This window comes from Sander vitreus, chromosome 11, assembly GCF_031162955.1.
Source record: "Sander vitreus isolate 19-12246 chromosome 11, sanVit1, whole genome shotgun sequence".
Classification (NCBI taxonomy): Eukaryota; Metazoa; Chordata; class Actinopteri; order Perciformes; family Percidae; genus Sander; species Sander vitreus.
This window is the reverse complement of record NC_135865.1, coordinates 30,317,223-30,330,108: the sequence shown is the minus strand read 5'-3', so window position 1 is coordinate 30,330,108 and position 12,886 is coordinate 30,317,223.

Sequence of the window (12,886 nt, the reverse complement as noted above, 5' to 3'; positions counted from 1 at the left end):
ACCGATCGACACGAAATTTGGCAGGTAGCATCTCCAGATGGGCCGGACAAAAAGTTAATGAAAAGAATTTTGATAGGATCAAAATTGCAAAAATTACGCACAAACAAATTTGTGTAGCTAACTATGAAAACACCAACTTTGCCATATCTCGGCCAAAATAAATGCCATCAACGCCAATCTTTAGAATCTTGTTTACCATGACCCTCTGAAGGTCACCCACGCGTTTTACAAAAATTGGCCACTAGGGGGCGCTACAAGTACAAAAAGTTTATATCTCAAGAACCCCTCATCCAATTTTTACAAAATGTGTTGGGTACCATCTAGGGCCACTCCTGAGGCCAACCCTAGAGTGGGGTACTGAGGGGTCAAAGTGGGCGTGGCCTGTGGGACCCACGTCTAAATGTACTACTTACACTAACGTGAACAACTGTAAATTTACAGGGTGGATAGACAATGGGTCATGGACCACACCAACCAAACATTACACATGTGGACCACTAGGTGGCGCTATAATGTTTTTTTGCCTTTAACTCCCACATTACACATCGCACATTAAAAATCCTTACATCCACGTGTTCCTTGAATCAAGCTGAATCACATGATATAGCAATGGGCAAAACCAACTTTTTCAAACTCGTCCTAGGCTGTGCGACGGATCAGCACGAAACCTGGTACGTGGCATCTCCAGATGGACGTGACCAAAAAGTTACTCAAGGAATTGTGCTACGTTAAAGTTTGCGCATTTGACGACCAAACAAATTTTCCTAGCTAGCTACCACACACGTATCATATTATATCTCGACCACATTAAATGTTATCAGCAAGGAACTTGAGATCATTGTTCATCATACCCACTACGATGCTCCGTACCAAATTTGGCAAAGATCGGCCTTTAGGGGGCGCTATAAGCAACGTTTATTTGTTTTGGCCAATAACTCAATGCATTTAAATGGGAAATTTGCAATTACAATATCTCTGCCACAGTAAATGCAATCAACACGAAACTTGTGATGCAGGTTCGGCATGCTGCTCTGAGGCTCTGTACCAAATCCGGCGAAGATCGGCCATTAGGGGGCGCTATAATCAACGTAGACGAGTTTTGGCCCTTTTACTTTATGTTAATGCCATATTTGCAATGGGAATGTACCACAGACCTTGCAGCTCACACTTCTCAATATTTACTGATGTTTGCCTCCTACCGTTATGTTTTGGTTTTTGCTTTTGCGTGCTCCTTTGGTTTTTTACAATAAACAAACTTCTTAAGCCACCTGACAAAGTTTCTACAACCTTCACAGTGGACGAATGCAACTCTTTTCTCTCACTTTTTCAATCCAAAATCAACACCATTCATAGGCGCCGATGAAAATACTGAGCACCCACGTGTGCCAGACTGCCAGTAGGCTACATTCATTTACAGTTAAACATTGCAATTAGCCATCAAGTTTGCGTAAAACGGTATATTTGACCTCTACATAGTTGATTTCTCACATAAGAAAAGTCTCAGAAGTGAATTTTGTGATGAAATAGCAGATGAACAATGTATACAATTTCTGAGATCTGCGCGACCTGTTCAGAAGACTAGCTGACCTCAGATCAGTGGTGTAGCCTGTGTAAATGTATAAATAAGGAGGAGCCAGGAGTCAACTCTGTGGTTCTTTGAGATTTTCCCATTTTCAGAGGCAGTTTCAAATTGTGAGATTTGCAGAGGAAAGAGGTGTCAATGGGATTTTGAGGTACTATGTGTAACCGGTAGGTTAAGTACACTGTCACGTGAGACATCATGTGAGGCACACGGAAATAAATGCCCGTCCGGTAAGCTCCAACTTCCCCTTTTTCTGCTGTTGTCGCTGCCGGGTGTGCCTGGTGTGCCTGGTGTGCCTGGTGTGCTGTTATCTGTTCTGTGGTTCGAGATTAACGCTCTGTGTGGTTTGCGGGATCGCTGGAGGAGACAGCCAAGTGTACAGCGTCGCTGCTGTTTTGCCTAGTCGGAGTTTTACACTTACTCACTTAGCTTACCTGTTTTAGTAATTTTATCTGTACTGGAACCTTTGCCTGTTTGTTTGTTACGATGTGGTTTTATGTTTGTATTGAGGAGAGTTCATTTCTTTTGGATATTGTGCATTAGGTTTAGTGACTTTTAATCTGGCCTGAGTTTTTAGAAACCTAGTGGTTGCTTGAGTTATTCGTAGAGGTGGTGACGTATAACTGGCTCATTTTACTAGTAACATTGCATGGTTTTAATGTGTTATTTAGGTTCATTTATATATTTTCATGTTTTGCTCATTTGTAGTCCTTGTCTTTTGTTATACGATCCACCCATGATGACCATTGCAACCACTTAAATAGTTTCCACTTCAATAGTCTTTACTTTAACGAAATTCTCCTCTCCTACTGTGTTTTGTATTTTTGGTTGTTTTGTCTTTTATTGCATTGGTTCTGTTTTTAACTTACTTACGTTACGTTCAAAGGAACATTGTCTTCGGGTTTATAATAAATCATTTTGAGCGGCCCAAACCAACCTTGTCGCAGTGGCTACAGGTCTTCAAAAGAAGCTGTTTTTCAGCTGATTTATTTTACTTTTATTGCTCTGTACCCACTCTCGGAGGGGATGGGTGAGAACAGGCAGTGTCCAGGGTGGGATGGGTCCTTTAAAATACAGCTGGCTTTCTTTTTATGTCGGCCTGTGTAGATGTCCTGCAGAGAGTTGGATGTTCAATACACCTTGACTTGTAAGCCCAAGTCGTTCAGTTTTTGGATCACTTTGTATCATACTTCGTATGGGAGCATTGTACTAAAAGCTGAACTAAAGTCAACAAACTATTCTTACATATGTATCCTGATGTTCCAGGTGTGTTAGCGCTGAGTGGAGAGCTGTTGTAACTGCATCATCTGTTCATCTGTTGGTCTGATGTTTATCAAGATCAGCAGGGATGGCAGCCTTTATGTGGGGAAGGATCAGTCTTTCAAAACACCTGGCAATGATGGGGGGAAGAGAAACTGGTCTAACAACATAAACACATTGTGAAAGACACTCAGAGACTTTTTAGTTATTTGAAAGAAAATATCAGCAGAAAACTGCACTCTAAAATGTAACTATCGTTCTTTTTTCATATATTCAATTCAATGTTCAATTTTTTCAATAAAAGAAAGTTGGAAATGATTTCCTTTCCTTTTTTTTAAATTCAACAAGTAGTTTATTGTATTTAAGCAGTGGGTGGGGTTACTAAATGTACGTTTCAGTGACAAACGGGACAAGAACAGGACACGAACCCTGGTCTCCTGGGTGAAAGTCCTGTGTTATTTGACCCATCCCCCCAAAACCCTCAAAATGCTTCCTTTATCATTGTCTATGTGTGTAGAATCCATCTTCCCTCCCCTCAGTTGGAAAACCACTCGAACCAGTCATGTGTTCAGCAGGTATGCATGTGAGTTTTATCTGTTTAAACACACCATCACAGATATGATATTCCTGTTGGCGTGTTTGAACATGCCAAACTAAACTGACATTGAGGACAAGTTTGTTTTGTAAAAGCACAGACTGTGACTGTGTCGTGCAAAGTTTTCTTGTCTTTGTTTCCTTGTTCCCCTGTATGTGTTTACATACTGACTCTGGTTATGTGAAGGTTTTTGGGAGACTTTGGGAGGATTTAGGATCACACAGTACAGAGTGGGTGCCATCCCAACTCTCTGAAGTTCCTGTCTTCTTGAAGGTGTATTTAAACATCCAAATGGATGGCGTTAAGTTTAGTTAAACCTTCAAAGTAAACAAAGATATTGCCTGTGCCCAGATATCTCATTACATACAAATTGTGTTGAGTTTACTTTTCTCCATGGCCTTGGCAGGGTGAACAGCTCTGTCTTATCGTACAGCTGCTACATCTCTCGTCATCTATGGAGGCACAAAGTTGAAGTATTCCTCTGCCTGGAGAGGTTATGAGGTTATGTTGGTCACTGGCCTGAATGAGACCTGGGTACCACTGTCTCAATTTACATCATTCATGAACTGGAAATTCCTCCAGATTCATCAGCAAGCTGTCATCAGCAAGCCTACATGTACGTCTCTTTTTTTTTGTGGCCAGGTTGGGTCAGTGGGTAGAGCAGGTGCACATATACTTGGAGGTTTATGCATTGATGCAGAGGTCCAGGGTTCGAATCCTGTGACGATTTCCTGCATGTCTTACCCCTCTCTCTCTCTCACCTAGCTGTCCTGTCAAATAAATAAAGGTGGAAAAGCCCAAAAAAATGTGAGAATTGTGATGACTCAGAACCTGCTTCCTTGTCCCTGTGTACTGTACAGCCAATAGAGAAGTCAGCTGGTAAAGTCAACTATAGAAATAAAATTATCCATTTTATTTTGTGTTACAAACAGCTGGTCGAAATGGCAGAGGATTAGACGAAGCCTCAACGATCCCTTCGAAAGCATGGTAACGTTATATGGTGAAGCGAGACTGAAGAGAGGGAGCGCCCAGCGGCGTTAGAACAAAGCCATGAATCAGAGAAATAAAACATGATTTTGCCGTTTCATCACTAGACATGCAACTGTAGCAAGCATTTTAATATCACTAGCGTTATCCACATTCACGTTCAAAAAATCCTATGAAAAATCGAGGAAGGGATGAAGTGACCCTGCCCGGAGGAAGCCCGGGGCCCCCATCTGGAGCCAGGCCCAGATGGAGGGCTCGCCAGCGAGCGTCTGGTGGCCGGGGTTTGCCACGGAGTCCCGGTCGGGCACAGCCCGAAAAAGCTACGTGGCGGACATCCCTCCATCCCATGGGCCCACCACCTGTGGGAGGAACCGCTGGGGTCGGGTGCGCTGCCACATGGGTGGCAGTGAAGGTCAGGGGCCTCGACGGACCAGACCCGGGCAGCAGAGGCTGGCTCTGGGGACGTGGAATGTCACCTCTCTGTGGGGGAAGGAGCCGGAACTTGTGCGGGAGGTGGAGCGCCACCGGTTAGATCTGGTGGGGCTTACCTCTACGCACAGTCTTGGTTCTGGAACCATACTCCTGGATAGGGGTTGGACTCTTTTCTTCTCCGGAGTTGCCCAGGGTGTGAGGCGCCGGGCAGGTGTGGGGGATACTCACAAGCCCCCCGGCTGAGCGCCGATACGTTGGAGTTTAACCCGGTGGACGAGAGGGTCGCCTCCCCTACGCCTGTGGGTTGTGGGGGGAAAACTCTGACTGTTGTTTGTGCATATGCACCAAACAAGAGTTCAGAGTATTCGGCCTTCTTGGAGACCTTGAGTGGAGTCCTGCATGGGGCTCCAGTCGGGGACTCCATAGTTCTGCTGGGGGACTTCAACGCGCACGTGGGTAATGATGGAGACACATGGAGAGGCGTGATTGGGAGGAACGGCCTCCCTGATCTAAACCAGAGTGGTTGTTTGTTGTTGGACTTCTGTGCTAGTCATGGATTGTCTATAACGAACACCATGTTCGAACATAGTGATGCTCATAAGTGTACTTGGTACCAGAGCACCCTAGGCCAAAGGTCAATGATCGATTTTATAATCGTTTCATCTGATCTGAGGCCATATGTTTTGGACACTCGGGTGAAGAGAGGGGCGGAGCTGTCAACCGATCACCATCTGGTGGTGAGTTGGGTCAGGGGGTGGGGGAAGACTCTGGACAGACCTGGTAAGCCCAAACGGGTAGTGCGGGTAAATTGGGAACGTCTGGAGGAGGCCCCTGTCCGACAGACTTTCAACTCACACCTCCGGCGGAGCTTTTCGTGCATCCCTGTGGAGGCTGGGGGGCATTGAACCCGAGTGGACAATGTTCAAAGTTTCCATTGCTGAAGCTGCGAGGAGCTGTGGTCTTAGGGTCTTAGGTGCCTCAAGGGGCGGTAACCCACGAACACCGTGGTGGACACCGGTGGTCAGGGAAGCCGTCCGATTGAAGAAGGAGTCTTTCCGGGATATGTTATCCCAGACGACTCCGGAGGCAGTTGCAAGGTACCGAAGGGCCCGAAAGGGCTGCAGCCTCTGCCGTGAAAGAGGCAAAGCAGCGTGTGTGGGAGAAGTTCGGAGAAGACATGGAGAAGGACTTTCGGTCGGCACCAAGGTACTTCTGGAAAACCGTTCGCCACCTCAGGAGGGGGAAGCGGGGAACCATCCAAGCTGTGTACAGTAAGGATGGGACGCTGTTGACCTCAACTGAGGAGGTAATAGGGCGGTGGAAGGAGCACTTTGAGGAACTCCTAACCGACTAATACGCCCTCTATGGTAGAGGCAGAGCTGGAGGATGAGGGGGGGATTGGCATCAATTTCCTGGTGGAGGTTGCTGAGGTAGTTAAACAACTCCACAGTGGCAAAGCCCCAGGAATTGATGAGATCCGTCCAGAAATGCTTAAAGCTCTGGGTGTGGAGGGGTTGTCTTGGTTGACACGCCTCTTCAACATTGCGTGGAAGTCTGGGACGGTGCCTAAGGAGTGGCAGACCGGGTGGTGGTTCCCTTTAAAAAAGGGGGGACCAGAGGGTGTGTGCCAATTACAGGGGTATCACACTTCTCAGCCTCCCGGTAAAGTCTACTCCAAGGTGCTGGAAAGGAGGGTTCGGGTCGATAGTCGAATCTCAGGTTGAAGAGGAACAATGCGGATTCCGTCCTGGTCGTGGAACAACGGACCAGATCTTTACTCTGCAAGGATCCTGGAGGGAGCCTGGGAGTATGCCCAACCAGTCTACATGTGTTTTGTGGATCTGGAGAAGGCGTATGACCGGGTGCCCCGGGAGATACTGTGGGAGGTGCTGCGGGAGTACAGGGTGAGGGGGGTCCCTTCTCAGGGCCATCCAATCTCTGTACGACCAAAGCGAGAGCTGTGTCCGGGTTCTCGGCAGTAAGTCGGACTCGCTTTCAGGTGAGAGTTGGCCTCCGCCAGGGCTGCGCTTGTCACCAATCCTGTTTGTAGTATTTATGGACAGGATATCGAGGCGTAGTCGGGGTGGGAGAGGGGTTGCAGTTCGGTGGGCTGGGGATCTCATCGCTGCTTTTTGCAGATGATGTGGTCCTGATGGCATCATCGGCTCTGTGACCTTCAGCACTCACTGGATCGGTTCGCAGCCGAGTGTGAAGCGGCTGGGATGAGGATCAGCACCTCTAAATCGGAGGCCATGGTTCTCAGCAGGAAACCGATGGAGTGCCTTCTCCAGGTAGGGAATGAGTCCTTACCCCAAGTGAAGGAGTTCAAGTACCTTGGGGTCTTGTTCGCGAGTGAGGGGACAATGGAGCGGGAGATTGGTCGGAGAATCGGCACAGCAGGTGCGGTATTACATTCAATTTATCGCACCGTTAGACGAAAAGAGAGCTGAGCCAGAAGGCAAAGCTCTCAATCTACCGGTCAGTTTTTGTTCCTACCCTCACCTATGGTCATGAAGGCTGGGTCATGACCGAAAGAACAAGATCCAGGGTACAAGCGGCCGAAATGGGTTTCCTCAGGAGGGTAGCTGGCGTCTCCCTTAGAGATAGGGTGAGAAGCTCAGTTATCCGTGAGGAGCTCGGAGTAGAGCCGCTGCTCCTTTGCGCCGAAAGGAGCCAGTTGAGGTGGTTCGGGCATCTGGTAAGGATGCCCCTGGGCGCCTCCCTAGGGAGGTGTTCCAGGCACGTCCAGCTGGGAGGAGGCCTCGGGGGAGACCCAGGACTAGGTGGAGGGATTATATCTCTAACCTGGCCTGGGAACGCCTCGGGATCCCCCCAGTCGGAGCTGGTTAATGTGGCCCGGGAAAGGGAAGTTTGGGGTCCCCTGCTGAGCTGCTACCCTCGCGACCCGACCCCGGATAAGCGGATGAAGATGGATGGATGGTTATCCACATTCATATTTAGACAAAACAAATGATATATTTAGCTACAAAAAGCCTGGAAGTCGGAAGTTATACCGAAGTACAAAGAGACGTTGCTCGTTGCAAGAAGTTGCAAGTTTCAACTCGTCCCGTCATGAAGATTTGGTCTGAAATGGGCTTAAAACCTAGTTCAGACCGGCGAGAGTATAGTGATTGTCTGGGTCCGCTGACACAGGTAAGAGTGGTCGTGCAGTTTTTTTAAATTTTTTTTATCGTTATTATATTTTTGAACATACAGAACAGACAAACACAATTGAACAAGAACAACAAACTTCTCCCACCCCCCCACCCTCTGCGGTCTTGAGGAAACAAAAAAACAAAAACAGGAATCAGGAATCATACCTTGCCTAGTCGCTCTCCTCTAATTCTTGTATGCTGAGGTCATTAGGTCTGATATTTGTGCTGCTGCACCTTTCCATAGGTCTATAGTCGATGACTTGGCTTTGTTAATCCTTGCTGTAGAGAGCTCAAGCATAACTATGTCCAGAAAATACGCCAACCACTGTTTCATACACAGCGAGTGGGGGGGGAGCCAGTGCTGAGCTATAATTTTCTTGGTCGCGGTTGAGCCAGCTAGCCAAACTTTCTTCTGTCTCCCAAGTAGGTGTAATTTAGAGTCATCATTACGTAACAGAACAATCGGGTCAGTAGGAATTCGACATCCTGTCACATCACGTATTATTGATGTTGTTTTATTCCAGAACCCGTGCACCTGTTCACACTCCCAGACCATGTGCAGGCAAAAATCTTTTGTTTGTTCAAGTTGGCAGAACGTGCAATAGGTAGTAGGAATGGCTTTAGAGACATATCTCTTCTGAGGAGTCCAATATGTGTTGTGGTCGTGAATTTATAATAACTGTGCCATTAATGTGCAGAGCACTTCGTGGGAAAAGCGAGTGTTTTGCTGAAGAGTCAAGGATTCTTCTGGAAATGCCAATCATTCCCTTCCAAGAGCCTCCGATATAAGAGACATGTGGCGGGTTGAAATCCCAGCTGCAACCCTGCTCACTCAGGTACCTCTGCAAGGTTTTCTCCATCCCAAGCTCCTTGCAAACTCCAACAAAGTTAGTTCCGCGATCAGATCTGAGCTGTTTTGCAGGGCCTCGGCGAAGAAGCACCTGTGAGCATTTATGTAGCTGGACGTGTCCACAGACTCAGTGATCTCCATTTGTACAGCTCCCGAACTCATGCAGCTTAACATGATGGCCCACCTCTTGCTCTCTGCCTGTGAACCCTATCTTGTCATGTGAACCAGGAATGCTACTCTTCTCACTAAAGAGGTAAAGGTGGCGAAGCGTTGGAAGCGGTCAGAGGTAAGTACTGTTCTCCCAGGTAAGTAGCACAGGTTTGTACTTGTGGTCGGATATTCATGTTTGTCACCAGGTATGTTTTCACTGTAAATTGTATTGCTTTATATTGTTAAAGCCAATTGTTAATGCCCTTTTTGTAATCCCATTTGGGAGAGAAGCTGCTGACAGAGATGGCAGGCTGTTCTGATTAATAACGAGGTCCTGTTTATTCGTGTTTGTCACCAGAGAGAATAAACGGATATCATCATTAAGAGATCCTGTGTCACGGTGTGGTTAATAAAATAAACACGACGCAGAAGTCCACCGGTTACACAGACATTGTTCATTGCATCCAGACACCTTCATAGACCACTGACCCTGACTTTCACACCCTGTTAAATATTGGTTCAATATCAAGTCTCTACCTGCATCATTACATGAACGGTCAATCATGACTAAGACTACTCCCCTCTAAGTTATATAAGGGCCTGTGACTGTCTTTTCCCTCCAAACCAGACAGAACAAAGATTATTGATGTGAGTATAATGGAGGTTTTCACATTGTATTGTTATCATTATCATTGTAAGATTTGCCTGAAAGTTTGATGTATTCTTTATGCTAGATTGCAGAGTTTATTCCTGTTGAGTAAATATCAAATTTTGTACAGATTGTGGATGCATTAATGATGTAAATCAGGTGAAGTTTGACCTAATTTGTTATTATTGAGTGTTTAATGCTATTCAGATCTGTGGCATTTTCTTTCAGTGACAGTCATCAGCTTGTTCTCCTCTGTGTCAGCCAATCACCATCTCAGCAAAGGTATTTATATTTCAATTTATTATCACAATTTCATCTATTTTTACTTTTAATAATAACTAATCCTATCTTTATTGTGAGGACATTTTCGGGGGAGGGAATGAGTCCCAAGTGCAGAAGTTATAGTTCCTCAGGGTCTTTATCGCGAGTGAGGGAACAACGTAGCGGGAGATTGGCGCAGTGGGGGTGGTATTACCTTCACTTTACCACATCGTTGTGACAAACAAAGAGAGCAGAGCCAGAAGGCAAAGCTCTCAATCTATGGGTCTGTTTCCTTTCCCACCCTCACCTATGGTCATAAAGGCTGGGTCATGACTGAAAGAACGAGATCACAGGTACAAGTGACCGAAATGGGTTTCCTCAGGAGGGTGGCTGGCGTCTCCCTTAGAGATAGGGTGAGAAGCTCAGTCATCCATGAGGAACTCAGAGTAGAACCGCTACTCCTTGGTGTCTGGTATCGATGCCTCCTGGACACCTCCCTAGGGAGGTGTTCCAGGCAAGTCCAGCTGGGAGGAGGCCTCGGGGAAGACCCAGGCCTAGGTGCAGGGATTATAGATTATATCTCCAAAGGAGCCAGTAGAGGTGGTTTGGCCATCTGGTAAGGATGCCCCCTGGGCGCCTCCCTAGGGAGGTGTTCCAGGCACGTCCAGCAGGGAGGAGGCCTTGGGAAAGACCCAGGACTAGGTGGAGGAATTATATCTCCAACCTGGCCTGGGAACGCCTCGGGACCCCCCAGCTGGTTAATGTGGCTCAGGAAAGGGAAGATTGGGGTCCCCTGCTGGAGCTGCTGCCCTGGCGACCCGACCCCGGATAAGCGGATGCCGATGCAATCTATCAAATATAAACCATATATATATATATATATATATAATACACTTATAACTAGCAGGATACTTTACTTTGATAAATGGCTCATTAATGATCAATTTCAGTCATTCATTGTCTGACATTATTTCCTTGTCTGCAGTTTGTTGACTTGTTTAACATCTTTCCACAGATGACATTAGTCTTTCCATTTGCCTTGTTGCTCTGTTTGTCCAGCGGATTGTTGACTGCATATGTAAGTACACTCTTAAGAAATAAATCACTAAAATAACAGAAAAATGTTCTGGCAGCTTATCACCCGGACTTTGTCCTGTAATTAAAAACAGATATTTGGTGTTTAGCTACAGTAAAAATGAATGTTCTGTTATTATAAACAGATTTTAATAAACAGTTTTCAATCTTCACTTTTGAGTAAATGTCGGCCCTGTTCAGCAGATGTTATTGCACATATAGATACAAATGCTCGTATGATGATGCTAATTACTCATGGTTTTGTTAACTTGCTAGTTGTGCTGTATGCAGCACATTAACATTAAAAAAAATTGTTTATTGTTAAAAATGCTGCTGATAAGTCTCAGTTTTCTATTTTTATCAATAATAGTTGCACTTCATAAATGTGCATTGAAAATTGTGAGCTGATAAAACCTGTGCAACAGGGACCATATTCGTATAACATCAATCAGTCCAGTCTCCCCAACCATGAATGCTATTGGCTGTTAAAGTATTGTGTAACTTATAATAAATTGACATTTTTGTGATCACAGTGAACAAGAAATTAAAACCTCCTGCCCTGGTCAGAACAGTATCTCTGACTCGTTGAATTTACTTTTCTGCTGGGTGAACAGCTCTGTCTTATCATACAGCTGCTACATCTCTCGTCATCTATGGAGGCACAAAGTTGAAGTATTCCTCTGCCTGGAGAGGTTGTGAGGTTATGTTGGTCACTGGCCTGAATAAGACCTGGTTACCACTGTCTCAATTTACATCATTCATGAACTGGAAATTCCCCCAGATTCATCAGCAAACCAACATGTACATCTCTATGAACATGTTTTAACCTTCAAACACTGTTCGTTGCTATCCCAGTTCATTTACTGTTCACGGTTTCAAATTTGACCGGACAGTTTTAACTGCCTTTATTTTAACATAAAGACCAATAAAAATGACAAAAAGTATTTCTAATAGAACATTTATTGTAAAAAGAACCTTATTAGAACATTAATATCTACAACATGTGTGTGGGTGTGTGTGTTTCTGTTTGTGTGTGCATGCATGTGTGTGCGAACATTGGCAGTTCACATACACAAGTGGCAACGTGACAACATAAACTGACCTGAACTGTGTGTGTGTGTGTGTGTGTGTGTGTCTGTCTGTTTGTGTGTGTGTGTTTCTGTGTGTGCATGCATGCATGTATGTGCGTAAATTGGTGGTTCACATGCACAAGAGGCAACATGACAACATAAACTGACAACATGAACTGTTTGTGTGTGTGTGTGTGTGTGTGTGTGTGTGTGTGTGTGTGTGTGTGTGGGTGTACGTGTGTGTATGTGTGTCTGTGTCTGTTTGTGTGTGTGTGTGCGTGCATGCATGTGTGTGCGAACATTGGTTGTTCACACGCATGAAGGACATGTGAAGAGGAGTAGTAGAAGGAGTATGTGAAAGAGATGGGTTCCTATAATTTAAAAAATCCTTTCATCAGCTGTCTTCTGGTGATGTTCGGCATAGAAATTGTATTAATAATAAAACCTTTTGTTGATAGTGTTGTACAAGTTCTGTGTAAGAATTGTGATGACCCAGAACCTGTTTCCTTGTCCCTGTGTACTGTACAGCCAATAGAGAAGTCAGCTGGTAAAGTCAGCTATAAACTATAAAAACAAAATCATCCATAATCCATTTTATTTTGTGTTACAAACAGCTGGTCGAAATGGCAGAGGATTAGATGAAGCCTCAACGACCCTTCGAAAGCACGGTAACGTTATATGGTGAAGCGAGACTGAAGAGAGGGAACGCCCAGCGGCGTTAGAACAAAGCCATGAATCAGAGAAATAAAACGCGTTTTCGCCGTTTCATCACTAGAAATCCAACGGTAGCAAGCATTTTAATATCACTAGCGTTATCCACA